Source organism: Beta vulgaris, chromosome 6 (assembly GCF_026745355.1).
Source record: "Beta vulgaris subsp. vulgaris cultivar EL10 chromosome 6, EL10.2, whole genome shotgun sequence".
NCBI lineage: Eukaryota > Viridiplantae > Streptophyta > Magnoliopsida > Caryophyllales > Amaranthaceae > Beta > Beta vulgaris.
The window spans coordinates 47,924,577-47,941,839 of record NC_079207.1 but is presented as its reverse complement, the minus strand read 5'-3'; the positions used below and the strand labels follow the sequence as shown (position 1 = coordinate 47,941,839).

Sequence of the window (17,263 nt, the reverse complement as noted above, 5' to 3'; positions counted from 1 at the left end):
ATTAGGAAGGGATGTTTATTAAAGTATTGATTTTTATTGATGCATGTTGATTCCTATTAATGTTTTTATGTCTATTCAATCCAATTTGGCCAGATTTGATTGTTATAGTGTTGCAATATTAGGTTATGCGCCGAGAGGTATAAACTTGATATTAAGGCTAGTTTCAATAGGTAGAATTGGTATTAATAAATTGCGAGAGCCTGTTAATATCTTCTATGTTGATTTAGACTTGAGAGAGCGAATCAATCTATTTAACTGCATTATTAATTGTTGATTTTTGTGTTTCATCCCGAAATATTGATCATTGGTGAACCTATCCCTAGACTTTTTTTATTGATAATTCTTGATATAGTTATAGTCTAGTTTAGTATAATTACTCACAAACACTCGTTCCTATACTCTAGATTTGACTGACAATTAGGAAAAGAACACTGTTTCTCTGTGGATTCGACCCTACTTCCCTGACTACTATTTGTTAGAGGACTTTAGGATTACTTTTGATAAGGTGATACGACTTTAGCCTGTCAAAATTTGGCGCCGTTGCCGGGGAAACGGTTTTGTTCCATTTTCTTTAATTGTTTTAGAGTCTAGATTATATACTCTCGTCTCAGAGAACACTTGTTCTTTGGGACAAAATCTCTTAATTGTTTGTTCTTTAGTTCTTCTATGCGCAGGAGTTTGAGTTCAAATTTCCTACAATTTGATCCTGAAATCGAAAGATCCTTTCATAGACAGAAGAACTTTTCCAGACAGTTGCGAGATAATCCAAGGGAAGATAATCCTTTGGATTCTGACTCTGATTCTACCAGCATTGTCTCTATTGCTCCACCAGAATCAGAGATGGCTCGGAGGCTTACTGACTTTTCCCAACCCTCTTTGGCTGAACTTCCCAAGAGCAATCAAATGCCTGAAATCGAAGCTGTAAATTTCGAGATCAAACCTGCATTGCTAAACATGATCGAAAGAAAACAATTTGGTGGTGGACCTAATGAAGACCCTAATCTTCATTATCAGAATTTCTGCCAATATTGCTCTACCATTAAGCAGCAGGGAGTGACACAAGATCAGATTCGGGAGATTCTTTTCCCATTTTCACTTCGAGATAAGGCAAAATGTGGTACAATGGGATTAATCGAGCCACTCTTGGGATCACTGATTGGAATACCTTGGCTCTAGCTTTCTACAGAAAGTACTACCCTCCAGAGAAGACTGCTAGGTTGCGTAGTCAGATTACAAACTTCACCCAAGGGACTGATGAGTCTTTACATGAGGCATGGGAAAGATTTAAAGATCTTCAGAGAGAATGTCCCCATCATGGTCTACAAAAATGGTTCCTAGTTCAGGGATTCTACAATGGTTTGGGGAACAACTCGAGACTTATCCTTGACTCTGCAGCAAATGGGAGATTCATGAAACTAGAAATTGATGCTGCACATGATTTGATCGAGGAGATGGCTATCCACAACTCTCAATATGGTAATCCTCGAGGACTAGCTAACAAGGGTGGAAAGCATGAGATAGATTCTATATCCCTATTAGCTGCACAGATGAATGCATCAGCAATAAACTTGACAATATGCAGCTCTCCTCTCCTGCAAGTGTTGCTGCTTTGGGTACTACCTCCGAGATTATGTGTGATAATTGTGGCATAGTTGGACATTGGGCACAAGAGTGTCGGAGTTCTCTCGAACAAGTTAATGCTTTTCAAGCATATCGGCCGAACAACCCATACTCCAACACATACAATCCAAGGTTGAGAAATCATCCTAACTTGTCTTACAAGAGCACTAATGTCCTAATCCTCCTGCACCACAACCACAAGCACAACAATTGAACCAGAGGTACTACCAACAACCTTCCCAACACCCTCCTGGTTTCTCTAGACCACCTTTCAATCCATCTCAACAAGCACCTCCTGCCGATCCAATGATGGTTGAGATGAGAAACATGATGCTACAAATGCAAAAGGATCGACAAGCTGACAAGCACAAATTGAGTCCATTCTTGCTCACAATAAGATGTTGGAGAATCAGTTGGCACAATTGGCTACTTCGAACTCTACTCGACAACAAGGTGCTCTTCCAGCACAACCTGTTCAGCCTACAGATTCGGCAAATGCCATCACTCTCCGAAGTGGTTCTCACTACAATGGACCACCCATGCCTATTGATGATATTTGAGTGTGAAAATGATGAGGAACAGGTCCCAGCTGAAGCTAAAAATGACAAGGAGAACTCTAAGCAGCCACTGAACATGAAGAGACCAATGAAGCCAAAAAGCCTGCTATTGAGTTCCTCCTATCAAACTTCCTTTCCCCAATCGTCACCTCAAGAGTAAGCTGGACAAGCAATTTGGTAAGTTTTTGGAAGTCGTCAAGAATCTTCAGGTAACAGTTCCTTTCACGGAATTAATTACTCAAGTGCCTGCTTATGCAAATTTATGAAAGATATCTTGACTAGGAAAAGGGCTTTTAACGAGGTGGAGACAGTTGCTTTTACTGAAGAATGTAGTGCCATTTTACAAAATAAATCTCCACCAAAATTAAAAGACCCTGGTAGTTTCTCTATACCTTGTCACATTGGTAGTTTGTTCATTGATAAAGCTTTATGTGATTTGGGGGCTAGTGTGAGTGTTATGCCATTGTCTGTTTCCTAAAATTGAATATGGGAAGTTTGAAAGTTACCAATATTACTCTACAAATGGCCGACCGTTCTGTTAAATACCCCCTAGGTATTTTAGAGGATGTACCTGTTAGAGTAGGTAAATTTTTTATTCCCGTGGACTTTGTTGTACTTGATATGGAGGAAGATAGGCAAATTCCAATCATTTTGGGTAGGCCATTCCTTCATACTGCTGGTGCGTCATTGATGTGAAAAATGGTAAGCTTACACTATCTGTTGGAGATGATGAGGTCACTTTTAATCTGAGCACTGCTTTGAAAAGTCCTATGCTAGAGGAAAAGTGCTATAGTATTGATGTGGTTGATGTAATTTGCCATGATAACATGCCCCAAGCTCTCTATGGAGATCCCTTGGAGGCGGTACTTTGTCTTGATTCTTCCACAGGTGATGGCAGTATATGGAGCATGAAGTAGATGCTATTGAGAGGATGCTAGCAAGTGAAGAATCTGACCTTGATGGATGCCAACAGGTAAAGAGGTTCGATCGATCTGTGTGTAATGTTGAGGTAAAGAAACCCGACTTAAACCTCTCCCCTCTCACTTGAAGTATGTTTTTTAGATGAGCAAGAGTTAGATCCTGTAATTGTCAGTGCTGCACTCGATGATAGCCAACTTTCCAAACTTCTAGTTGTTCTGAAAAATCACAAGAAGGCTATAGGGTAAGTATTGATGATTTGAAGGGTATTAGCCCCGATTTTTGTATGCACAGGATACACCTCGAGGATGACCATAAGCCGCTGCATTCAACCACAAAGGAGATTGAACCCAAACATGCAGGAAGTGGTCAAGAAAGAGGTGATGAAACTACTCGATGCAGGTATTATCTACCCTATTGCTGACTCTAAGTGGGTAAGTCCTGTCCAAGTAGTACCGAAAAAAGGTGGCATGACTGTTGTGAAAAATGAAAAGAATGAGTAATCCCTACTAGAACTGTGACTGGATGGCGTATGTGTATAGACTATAGGAGACTCAACATGGCCACTAAAAAGGACCACTTCCCTCTACCTTTTATTGACCAAATGCTTGAACGGTTGGCTTGTCATAAATACTTTTGCTATTTGGATGGGTATTCAGGTTTCTTCCAAATTCCCATTCATCCTGATGATCAAGAAAAGACCACATTCACATGCCCTTATGGCACTTTTGCATATCGTAGAATGCCCTTTGGTTTGTGTAATGCCCCTGCCACCTTTCAACGCTGCATGATGAGTATCTTTTCTGAGTTCATCGAGTCTATCATGGAAGTTTTTATGGATGATTTTAGTGTGTATGGTTCCACGTTCGATACATGCTTAGTCTATCTCACTAAAGTCCTAAAAGATGTGAAGAGTGTCATTTGGTCTTAAACTGGGAAAAGTGTCATTTCATGGTGACTGAAGGAGTTGTCTTAGGCCATATTGTTTCTGATAGGGGCATCCAAGTTGATCGAGCTAAGGTCCAAGTGATTGAGCAATTACCCCCACCAGCTAATGTTAAAGGGGTACGAAGCTTCCTTGGTCATGGGGATTTTATCGCCGTTTTATCAAGGATTTTTCGAAAATTGCTAAACCACTGACCCAACTCCTTCTTAAGGATGCTCCATTTGTTTTTACTGATGAGTGTCTTGAGTCTTTTGACAGGATCAAGCAAGCTTTAATAACTGCACCTATTATCCGCTCTCCCGATTGGGAACTCCCTTTCGAGATAATGTGTGACGCCAGTGATTATGCGGTTGGAGTCGTACTTGGTCAGCGTAAGGATAAGGTCTTGCATGCAATCTACTATGCTAGCAAGACATTGGACGAGGCTCAAGTCAACTATGCTACTACAGAAAAGGAGCTTTTGGCTATTGTCTATGCTTTAGAGAAGTTCAGATCTTATCTGATTGGCTCTAAAGTTATTATCACACTGATCATGCTGCTTTGAAGTACCTTCTCTCTAAGAAGGAAGCTAAGCCTAGGCTCATTCGATGGATTCTCTTACTCCAAGAGTTCGACATAGAAATTCGTGATAAGAAGGGCGCAGAGAACGTAGTTGCAGACCACCTGTCAAGGATCAGGCATGAAGATGGTATGAACTCAACTCCTATAGATGATTCTTTTCCTGACGATCATTTATATGCAGTCACAGCACAGATTCCTTGGTTTGCCGACTACGCCAATTACTTGGTAGGCGGTGTGATACCTCCTGATATGTCCTACCAACAGAAGAAAAGGTTCCTCCATGATGTAAATTCTACTTTTGGGATGATCCTCACTTTCGTGAATGTTCAGATGGTCTTTTTCGAAAATGTGTACCTGAATGGGAGGTCAATGGAGTCCTGAATCGTTGCCATAACTCACCTTATGGAGGGCATCATGGCCCTTCCAGGACTGTTGCAAAGCTCCATGAGTCGGGTTTCTTTTGGCCGACAATGTTCAAGGATGCACAGTCTTTCATCATGTCATGTGACGCTTGCCAGAGACCGACAATATTTCGAGAAGGCATGAGATGCCCCAAACCGGTATTCTAGAAGTTGAAATCTTCGATGTTTGGGGTATTGACTTTATGGGACCGTTCCCCTCCTCCAATGGAAATTGCTACATATTGGTTGTTGTGGATTATGTCTCTAAGTGGGTTGAAGCCGTGGCATCTCCTACTAATGATTCTAAGGTAGTCATAGCTTTGTTCAAGAAGATCATATTTCCGAGGTTTGGGGTCCCACGAGCTGTGATTAGTGATGGAGGCTCCCATTTTCATGAACGACATTTAGACACCCTTTTGAAGAAATATGGAGTCTACCTTCGTACTGGATTAGCATACCATCCTCAAACAAGTGGGCAAGTAGAGGTTTCAAACCGCGAAATTAAGTCCATTCTTGAGAAGGTAGTTGCAAAGTCTAGGAAGGATTGGAGCACGAAATTAGATGACACACTCAGAGGCTTACAGAACTGCATTCAAGACGCCTATTGGTACTTCACCGTATAGGCTTGTGTATGGAAAAGTGTGTCACCTCCCCGTTGAATTAGAATATAAAGCTTTTTGGGCGATCAAGGAGCTTAATATGGATCAAAAGCTTGCAGGGGAGAAACGTCTTCTCCAACTCAATGAGCTTGATGAGTTTCGGTTGCTAGCTTATAATAGTGCACGAGTATACAAGGAGAAAACCAAGAAGTGGCATGACAAAAAGATCCTCCCTCGGGAGTTCACGATTGGAGATAAGGTTTTACTCTATAACTCTAGGCTAAAAATTTTCCTGGAAAGTTAAAGTCTAGATGGTCAGGCCCTTTCACCGTTACCAGAGTGAACATGTTCGGATCTGTCGAGATTATGAACGAAAAAGGTGAAAGTTTCAAGGTGAATGGTCAACGTCTGAAGTTGTACTATGAAGACGCTCATGTTGGTCTAGTTGAGGTACTCTACCTCCAAACACCTACCTCTACTAGTCATTTAAAAGAAGTAAACGGTCGTGCGGGACCTGCATAAATCAGCGCTATTCGGGAGGCAACCCGAATCTCTAACTCTTCTTTTTCCTTATACTCTTCATTTATCTAAACAAAAAGAAAAGAACAAAAATATTTGCATATTGAATTCACTTGAATTCAATTTATTTTTATTTTTTTGTGTGTTTTTGAATTCACTTGAATTCGTTTCTTAATTTTTAGTTCAGTTAGTTTCTTTTAGTTTTTGAATTCACTTGAATTCCATCTTCATTTCTATTTTTATTAAACTAACCATGCTAACAAGTGTTGTTTAGTGGCTTTGGTGTGCTAATTTTGACCCTAGGTGAAAACACGAGCTCCAACATGCACCCGCGGGAATTCGGCTCCACTCTCATCCATTTTCCTCCAGCTCGCGGGTATAGCCCGCGCCCGCGGCCAAAAACTCCCCAACACCACAAAACTTTTGTCCGCCCGCGGGATTTCAGACTACCCATACCCCGCGCCCCCACCCGCAATCCCGCGCCCGCAGCACAAATCCCCACCCCACTCGACCTCCGACCACCCTCGTCCGCCAGGCGCCGCGACTCCGTCCGACCCGCCGGCGACGCGACCCAGCTCCCCCACCCTCCTTCCGACCCGCCGGCGACGAGACACCCTCGACATCCACACCACCATCTTCCCCTTTTTTCCATTCACATCAGCTACAAACCCTAACTTTTCTCATTGAATTGGGGTTTCTTCTTGGATGTGCTTTGCAATTTCAATTGGGACTCTTGGACACATAATTGGATTTCCTCAATCAAGTCTCCTCCATCAATCCATCGTGTACTTCACGTGGTAATTACTGGACGTTCTGATTGGGCATCAGGCTCTAGCAAGTCCTCATCTATTGGTTGTCCTGCTCTCCGCCTGCTTCACCTCTTTCTACTTCAACTTTTCCGTCCCAAATCGGAATCAGGGCAAGTCACTCTACAAGATTTAAAACTTCTGTGGTTTCTTTCTATGTCTCCGCGACTGTGCACGGCAAACTGAACTTTGCCAAGTTTCTTATGGGTGGATTTCTTTGGGAGCGGGATGTTAAAAAAGGTGATATCTCCATGGGTGGGTTTGTTTCTGTGTTTGCTCTGGATAGAGGCATCGATTTAGCCTCTAAAGTGACTTCTGCCTCCACCAACCTCCTTAACACCACCGCTATGGATCGATATGGATGGCTCGTCCACCAAGCTAAGAACAGGTATCTATGGTTCGTTAAGCCTTGTTATTCCACAGAAAAGCGCATCATCTACGATATTCTACCTAGTGCTCATCCTCAGGATTCTAGTCTTTGGTTGTGGAATCCCCGTGCTATCTCTGAAACTATAGAGGTAGGCGGCAAGGTTCAGGGGACATTCCCCTGCCCTCAGTGTGTTGCATTATCAGCCCCAGCAGCTGTCATCTCTCCCACACTCGAAGCACCCCCACCTCCAGTCTTCGAGGACCCCTCGTCCAGCACTATTGTGTCTCCTGAGAGCATGGAAGCCCGCTTCAGTCGCTTCATGAGTTCTTTGGCATCATTTCAGACGACGATGTTATCTCGTCTTGAGACTATTGAGCGTCATATGGAGGACCTTCGTGCCGAGGTCCGTGATCTACGTCGGCCGCTAGACGCTTCTGGCCCCATCGCTTCTGGCGTCGACACTACTCCTGAGCCATCCTCGATGGACGAAGCTCCCGTTGCGTGAGCTTTCCTTTTTCCCTTTCCTTACTTTCTACACAGTGAGACACTGTGCTGTATTTAGCTTGGGGGAGGGATATTCTATCCTTTATTGCTTTCTAGTGTAGATTTTATTGCTTTGTAGTTACACGCTTTTGCCTGTTCATTAGGAATAGGATTTTACATGTAACCAAAAAATGTACTGCTTTCTTAGTTGCATCATAATTGCATTTTAGCTAGCTCATTTCATTATAGTTTTCATCTATGGGACTATTGTTGGCACACCTTCGAGAACTTTGTGGATATCTCTACTACAGCTCTTCAGCTTTGTTGTACAGTGGTTTCATGATTCTTCATAGCATAATTGTGATACGATTGATTGGCGTGGTAAGACTGTTTGATCTCTCTGGCTGGCTTTAACTTTACTGTGCAGGACAAAATTGACCCATGTGAGCTTCTGTGCCTAATAAACTGACGAATTTGTGTCAGTTATGTTCTTTCATGAGTGATTAGTTCCTCAGTTGATGTATTGATCTTGATTTTGACCTGGTACTCCTTGATACTTGATTGTGTACACTATTTGATATGATTGAGGCGTTCATTTCATGATTTTAGCTCCAGAGTTCTACTTGTTTACATATTTCCCGTCTCTAGCCCCGCTGAGCTTTCTTGACCTTTGCTTGCTACTTTCACCCATATTACAACCCTTAACCTCATTTGATTATTGTCCCAAGCCTAGCTTGGGGGAGCAAGTGTTAGTTTTGGTCATACTGTATTACATGGATGTAGTTAATGTGTGGTTTTGTTGAAGGAAAGTGTTATTAATGAGCTTTATCATCGAATTCGAATGTGGTTCAAAGAGATTTTGGCAATATGAAAAAGAATGAAGAAAAAGAAATGAAAGAACAAAGAAAGTGAACATATTTTGAAAGAAAAGTGAAAAGGTTAATAATGGGTTACTATGCATGAAAGATATTGTGGTGATATTTTGGTAATGATGGTGTTATATGAAGTTGTGAATGCCTTGTTAGGCCGTTTTACATTGATATTTGCTCCCCTTCTTGGCTTTTCCACCACATTTCCCAAAATATGATCCATACCCTTAACCCTAGCCTCATTACAACCCTTGAAAGTCCTCTTGATCTTTGTGTGTTACATTTTTGTGTTGAAAGTGAGTCAAAAGGTCAAAGTTAAAGAGTACTGCTTCTTCTGAGTTGATATATATAGGTTGAGATCGTTGAGTGTCATTGATTTTCGCCCTAAACACAAGAGAGTATTAGTTCACATACCTATAGTGAGGTCTGTCAAGTTTTTTAAGTCCAGCTTGGGGGAAAGGGTTTGTGGTAAGATTGTTGAGTTGATTGGTCACATGACGTGCTATGCGGCTTTGTTTCATTGATACTCGATGCTTGGTTCATGTAGTATTGATATCTTTCGTGTTTTGGATTGTGTGCTTGACCCTGTTTTAGTCCCATATTGTAGGTTATCATTTTCTTCCCGTGTCTATTGTTTGATTGCTTGAGGACAAGCAACAGTTTAGCTTGGGGGAGTTTGATGAGTCATATTAATATAGGTATTTCATGATGCATTTAGGTTGCATTTTAGGATCATTTAGTTGCATTCTTAGTCCATAATTGCATATAGTTACTTAAGTTGAGAAGATATCACTCTTGTGTGTGTTTTCGGTGTTTTTGATAGTTTTCAGGTATTGAGAACACAATTGGAGTATTATTGGACAAGCTTAAGCATGAGAAGCATATAGGAAGGAGCTAAGTCAAATGAGAGTCCAAAGGGCATCTTCGAGTCGGATTGCAACTCAAACATAGCGGAAAAGAAGTATGGAAATTGAGTCATGTGCACTCTTTTGATCATAACTCATTATCCAGAGATCGGAATTTAGTGATTCCAGTGGGGTTGGAAACTAGACTTGAAGAGTTTCCAACGGTATATTACACGCCCCAATACGACTTCTAGTTTGGGAGATATGGTCTTTGCAAGTTGACGCTGTTTTGCAGCCCGAAAACCCGCGGCCGCGGTTATTCCGGGTTTCCTAGTCGAATAAGGCTTTATCTTTTGACGAATTAGACTCTATTTTTCTAGTTGTTTTAGGAAATAGAAAGGTATAAAGACTCAAGGGAATATTATTATTTCCTATCTTATTTTCTATTTTGTTTTTTCCATCATTAATTCATAAAAGATTAGAACTCTTTTTCTCTCAATTAGTGAAGAACCCTAGTTTTGCTTTTTCCCCAATTACATTGAATTTTCAATAGAAGCTTTGATTTTTGCAAGCTTGGTTCTATAATTGGTATTATTTCTTTTCTCTTCTTATTCCTATTCAATCCTTTATTATTAATTCATGTTTGCTTATTTAATTATGAATATGTCTTCCCTAATTATGATTGAGTAGTTTATTTCTAGGGTTTAGGGGGATCCATGATCAATTAGGAAGGGATTTTTATTAAAGTTTTGATTTTTATTGATGCATGTTGATTCCTATTGAATGTTTTTATGTCTTTTCAATCCAATTTGGCCAGATTTGATTGTTTAGTGTTGCAATATTAGGTTATGCGCCGAGAGGTATAAACTTGATATTAAGGCTAGTTTCAATAGGTAGAATTCGTATTAATAAATTGCGAGAGCCTGTTAATACCATTCTATGGTTGATTTAGACTTGAGAGAGCGAATTAATCTATTTAACTGCATTATTAATTGTTGATTTTTGTGTTCCATCCCGAATTATTGATCATTGGTGAACCTATGCCCTAGACTTTTTGTTATTGATAATTCTTGATATAGTCATAGTCTAGTTTAGTATAATTACTCACAAACACGTTCCTATACTCTAGATTTGACCGACAATTAGGAAAAGAACATTGTTTCTCTGTGGATTCGACCCTACTTCCCTGACTACTATTTGTTAGAGGACTTTAGGATTACTTTTGATAAGGTGATACGACTTTAGCCTGTCAAACGACGCTTCATATGTTTTAATATTATATATTATAACCAGCTACAATAATAACGAGTAGACGATCAATTCCAAACTTTATATAAATGATTTATTATTATAAGCATTATGATTGATATATAAGTTTGTAAATAGCTATGATGGTAATGAGAATAATAATACTAATAAACATAAAGCGACAACGATAATAGGAAAATACAAATAATAACAGTAATAGTAGCAATAGTAATACAAATAAGAACAGGAATACTAACAATAACAATAACAATATAAATACTAATATGTTGAATCATTTTAATATAAAATTGATATCAAAATAATTGTAAAACCAATCTAATATTATATTGATTATAAATTTTTTATTATTTTATCATCGTCTTCCATAAGAAATAAGTTATCTATCGGGACAGTGCCCCCTTTGTGGATGACCTTCATCGTCATGTAAAAGTAAATAAAACCACCTCATTCGGCTCTATCCATACTCCTAGTGCTGCTACAGTTACAAAACCTCCTATTCCAATTCAAGTGCTTCCCCCGCCTGATCCCAAGAGAACTATGTCCTTGGTGCTTTCTACTGACTTCTGTAATTTTAAGGACAACACTACTTCCATTAAGCCTACCCTTGGTCAAATATTTTTCTTTGTTGATGAATCATACCTACATGGATAAGATCAGATCAGACGTCCTATCATAGAACTTCATAGGTTGAACAGTACATACACTTATTTGGAATCTCCATTAGTGCAATATGATCTGCAAAGGCTGAGTCGGTATAACTACATGGAGCTACCTTCTCCAAAGCTGATGGTACCTCTAGAATTTTAGAAATCATTGTCTAGACATGTGCCAACTCCCTTCTCAGGAGGTCTACATGTCCCAACTGTCCTCAACATCGTTGCGATGTCCCTGCCAAAAAAGGCTTAGAAGCATAATTATAGTATGGATTACTTACATGGTGTTCATCTGCACATGGTTAGTCATCACACGCCATGGAATGTGTTTGCTCCTCTTATCAAGGAGTTCACGACATTGGTCGCCACAGTTGACAAGAGTCGCGAATTGACAAGGAACTCAAACGATGGGACTGGTACTGATACGAGAGAATGACTCCTTGGGAGCACAAACTTTGTCCCTAGCTGGTTGTGTGTTGGCTAAAACGACATTAAGACTGAGGTCACCGACCAGCTAGCCCTCATCCAAGGCGGCAGGCTTAACCATACAGTAGACGAAATTATCTGCATGTGTCTTAGTTGTGTGTTTGGAAAGATGGGTGTTCTCGATGACGCATGGAACGTCATCGGCGTTGACAACTGCGACAAAAAACATCTGACTTGCCCGAGTCCAGTCGTGTAAAATGGTGTCCACGATCTTGATAGTGGTTTTTGTTGAGGATGTTACCCTTTCCTTACTTCAATGAAAAGTTTAACTCCAAGCAGACTTCCTCTATTTGCGCCATCATTGGAGTCGATATTGTACGCATATCGAGTTGTGTTTTGCTAAGATGAATAATCAACTGCGTAAAACCACTCTAATGAGTAAAAAAAAGTAGAACGACTCTTCATATGTTTTAAATACTAATAAGAACAGGAATACTAACAATAACAATCACAATATAAATACTAATATGTTGAATCATTTTAATATAAAATTGATATCAAAATAATTGTAAAACCAATCTAATATTCTATTGATTATAAATTAGTATAGCGACAGTACGATATAATAATATTGGAACCATTCTAGCTAATACGTGAATGATTATTAATGAGTATCGACTCTTCATATGCTATAATAGTATAACAAACGATAATAATAACGAGTATTATATATTAACTACGAGTATACGATCAATTACTGGATTTATATAAAATTTTAATGACTCGATTATGGTAAGTATTATAATTCGAAATAATAATAATAATAATAAAATAACATGATAACAATAACAATTATAATTATAATATAAATGATGATAATAATAATAATAATAATAATAATAATAATAATAATAATAATAATAATAATATATTGTTAATTGGTTATTCAATAATATTTTTTTGTCATAATCCATAAACATTATCATTCTCAAATCTCATTGGTCAAAAGACAAATACATGAATCCTAATTTTTAGCCTTTGATTTGTAAAAGAGCAAAAATTTTATTGATCTAATGGTCCAAAATGATCCAATTTCTCCTTCTTTTTCAGAAATTCTCATCTCTCCTTTCTTTCTATCCTAACCATTAGATCTAATCCAAAATTGAAACCCTAAATTTCTCTCATTTCTCTCATACTAAACCCAAAACCATTCGTCCAGAAATTTTTTTCGGAAATTTCGACCACCACACCACCTTACTTAAGCACCCCCAAAATTCCAGATCTGGGTTCGAATTAGTGTCTAGCACCACCATCCTTCTATCTCCTTTCATTATCTTCATCAAATATTTCTTCAAAGCATTAAGAAACGTTTTTCTCTCTCCTCGAATTAGGGCTTTGCAGTTCGAATTTGAGTTTTGGTGGTTTGTTTTGTTAGGTTAAGGCGGTGTGCGGCGGTGTCTATGGTGGTCGGGTTCATGGTGGTGAGGGCGGTTTTGTGGTGGTGGTGGTGGTAGAAGTGTTGGTGGTTAGTGTTTTACGCGGTTCTGTGGTGTCGGTCGTCTGCCTCCAACATTGATGTTCAGCGCGCCGCCGCGAGGTGTGCAACTACTGGTGGCCTGCTATAGCCATGAAATATGATTTGCAGGGTTCTAATTACCATATTGCTTAGGGTAAGTGTTAACTATTAGGTAATTTTTTTTCATTTCTTTTGCATCTGTTGGGAACATGTATTCAAGTTGTGAAGTAAGTGATAGAACACATTGGCATGTCCTGCAATTATTTTGCTCTTATATTATCTGCCTCTTTTTGTGATCTTTACTCAAGGTTTTTGGTTTGATACTCGATATCTAATTGGTTATGAACTTACACTGATTTTACTCTGTTCTGAAACTATTCTATATTTATCTAGCCTTTTTAGCATTAATTATGTACATATGGAGCTCTTTGTCAAGTAAAATAAACTGTTTGTTACTCTCGGTTGCTGATTGATTGATCAATCTAAGATCACTAAGGAGACTTTCAGACGGTTCATAATGCTTACAGTGTCATTGAGCTGATGCATTTGTTTTCCACCAGGAGTCTTTAATATCTTCCTAGGGTATTGTGCCTGCTGCCACCTGAAGCGGGGTTGTTAGGGTCAGATTTACATAGTCTTGGCTTTGCTTAGGTGACTATTCTGACAGGTGATAAGAAGTGAAGTGAAATCTAAGTGTCTAAGTCATATCAGAGAAAATGAACATTTTTTTTCCTGTGGATGTTGGCATTTAAAATGTAGAAGATACATTTTGGCAAGTGGAGTAAGTTGCAGCTTTGACCTATTTGGTTAGTTAGCTTTGCTAACCAATTTTCTAGAGACAATAGCTACGAAACGGATTGGATATTCTTATAATGGCACAATTTCCTTTTGCCTCTCATTAATGTCCTAATAAGGAATCTCTATATTCTTATATGCGAAGTTGATGTTAGTCTTACGTCGAAATAAACCAAAGAGACTAGCATAGATATATGATCAGAAGCTCTTGTTTAAGTTGTTTCTTCCATCATTGACTAGCTAAGGAGCAAGTTGATCTTGTATAATTGAGGGTGTCTATGTAGATTTTGTTTGCCCCCTTATAATTAGATTTTACGTACATATGAATCATATGTCATCTTCTTCTTTTTTACCTTCATTATATTCTCTTCATACTTTCATTGGATTAGCGTGATCTTATGTGTATATTTTACTTTACAAACCTCGATATCACTCCATGACATATCTCTACCATCTCAATATATCAAAACTACCTTGCCTTCATCTGTTATTCCACCTTAGAAGTCAACATATATTAATATATCAAAACTACCTTGCCTTCATATGAATTCTAACTTGGAACAGTCTAATAGTTTTACTTCTTATTTTTTGGAAGTAACTTTTTTATTTCTGTTTTTTAAGGCAATCATCAACATCTATATACTTTTACTTCTTATTTTTTGGAAGAAACTTTTTTATTTTTGTTTTTTAAGGCAATCATCAACATCTATATCTGCTTTTCATGAGATACTTGGTGAAATTCATGAAGATTTGGGATCTAACCGAGCTGGACAACCTTTGGTTAATTAGTGAAACTCAGGAGAGCAGCAAAACAGAGCAAGTGGAGCGATATTTAGAAGGAAAATGATCTACATGTAAAAAGGAATGTGTGGTACTAAAACAAATATTTATTAGTTGGGTTTGATTAATTACGTTGATTTTCATTAATTAGGATTTGTCATATATACTCTTAGTTTAATTAGTTTTGGAAATTATGATACAGATATATATATGACAATTATTTTTGGCATTTCAAGAGCATTTTTGCTTTTGTTGCATCGTTACTAATATATATCTAGGGCTGTAATATTATAATTTTTCAACAGGTTACATAAATAATCGTTGCAATAGCACCACAAAAATGGAAAACAAAAACCGTTGCACTAGATTAAATGATAGGCATTGCACTAGCCAAGAATGTTGTATAACCTGCCACTAACAAAGCCGTTGCAAAAGATAAATGATCTAAGGCAACGACACATTTATCCGTTGCAATAGGGCTAAAAGTCGTTGCAGTAGGCCTATTGCAACGCCAACAAATGCGACGGTACAAAACCGTTGCAGTAGGCCTACTACAACGACTTTTAGCCTTATTGCAACGATTTTGGTGTGTTGCCTTTGCCTTTTAATGTAGTAGTGAATCCTGTTTATCAATAATTACTATCTTATTTTAGAATTGGAATCAAAGTTATGGATTTGACAATTTCGGAAGGAAGTTGCATTTTTATGTTGATGATAGTAATATGTGTGAACTGTAAGGAAAAAAAATATTTGTATTTTTTGAATTAGAATATAGATGCTATTATTGAAAAATATTAATATTGTGTTTGAATTCCATAAGTTATTCTAATTTAGTTTTCTTTATTCTTTGTTTTTTTATTAAAGGGTTTGGTTAGTTTCAGATTTGGCTTCCAATTAATTAGTATTACTTGAATTTTTGGTAACATTGAAGATTGAAAAGCCTTACAAAATCAGTTTCATGATTTATGGAAAAGGGTTTAATTAGAATATAGATTATATTGTTGAGAAATATTAGCATTGTTTGAAGGAATTGGAGTTAGCTTATAACTTATAAGGAATTGGAGTTAACTCTTAAACTAAATCTAATTTAATTTTTTTATTTAATTAATTATTAAATGTAAGTAATTTAATAAATTTATATATTTAAATGATTTTGTAGATATAAAAAAATAATTAAATTTTAGTAATATCTGGTTGAGTATTGTCGGGTTTGAGTTTGAATGCAGGTCTGTCTGATCAGGTCAACATATAATCTTGCTAGGTGCCGGTCAGGTTTGGGTAATCCCAGGTCAGGTTTCGGTCAGGTTTGAGGACTGACCCTCACAGGTCGAACCAGGTTCAAGTCAGGTCAGAATCACGTTGACCCAGCGGTCAGATCTGTTTCTACCACCACTAACGACAATTCAAGTGACACTAAAAAATATCTTTAGATGCAACCATAATCTATGTGATGCTAAAAAAAATGGCTATCGAGACAACTAAATTCATGTGATGTTAAATACATGGCTTTATAGACAACTAACTACAGTTGATGCTGAAAAAATGGCTTTAGAGACAACTAAATTCATGTGACGCTAAATACATGGCTTTAGAGATAACTAACTACAGTTGATGCTGAAAAAATGGCTTTAGAGACAACTAAATTCATGTGACGCTAAATACATGGTTTTAGAGACAACTAAATTCATGTGACGCTAAATACATGGTTTTAGAGACAACTAACTACAGTTGATGCTGAAAAAAATGGCTTTAGAGACAACTAAAGTCATGTGACGCTAAATACATGGCTTTAGAGCCAACTAACTACAGTTGATGCTAAAAAAAATGGCTTTAGAGACAATTAAATTCATGTGATGCTAAAAATATGGATTTAGAGACAACCAATATTCATGTGATGCTAAAAACATGATTTTAGAGGCAATTAACATTCGTCTGATGCTAAAATGTATCTTTAGAGGCACCAGAATATACTTGACACTAAAAACCATTTAATTAGAGGCAACCATGTTTATGTGATGGTAAAAGGGGGTTTTAGAGGCAAGTCGCCCAAATGATGTGCCTCTATAGCCAATTTTTTTTGTAGTGAAACTTATCAAATGTATTTCACAAACAACCAAAAATCATGTACTATAAATAGCCTATTTGTATCCTCGTAGAAATCAAGTGTGTTTTCTTGAGTACAAAATAGAGAGCAAATATTAGGAATCAGATACAAAAGCCTCTCGCTCAATTAGTTACTCAATCCTTGTGTAAGTTCATTCAAGTTCAATCAAAGTAAGTCATTATTCATATCTGTGTTTCTTTTTAATTGTTTTCAACATCTGTTCGAA

The 17,263-nt window shown here is 37.9% G+C and overlaps 1 non-coding gene across 1 annotated transcript; it reads right to left on the bottom strand.

Moving 5' to 3' along the window:
- Nucleotides 1–1,214: 1,214 nt before the first annotated feature.
- Nucleotides 1,215–1,321, bottom strand: LOC125499169 (small nucleolar RNA R71). The gene has a single exon (XR_007275887.2). It is a non-coding gene; the product is annotated as a small nucleolar RNA R71 (small nucleolar RNA).
- Between the last annotated feature and the right edge of the window lie 15,942 nt (nt 1,322–17,263).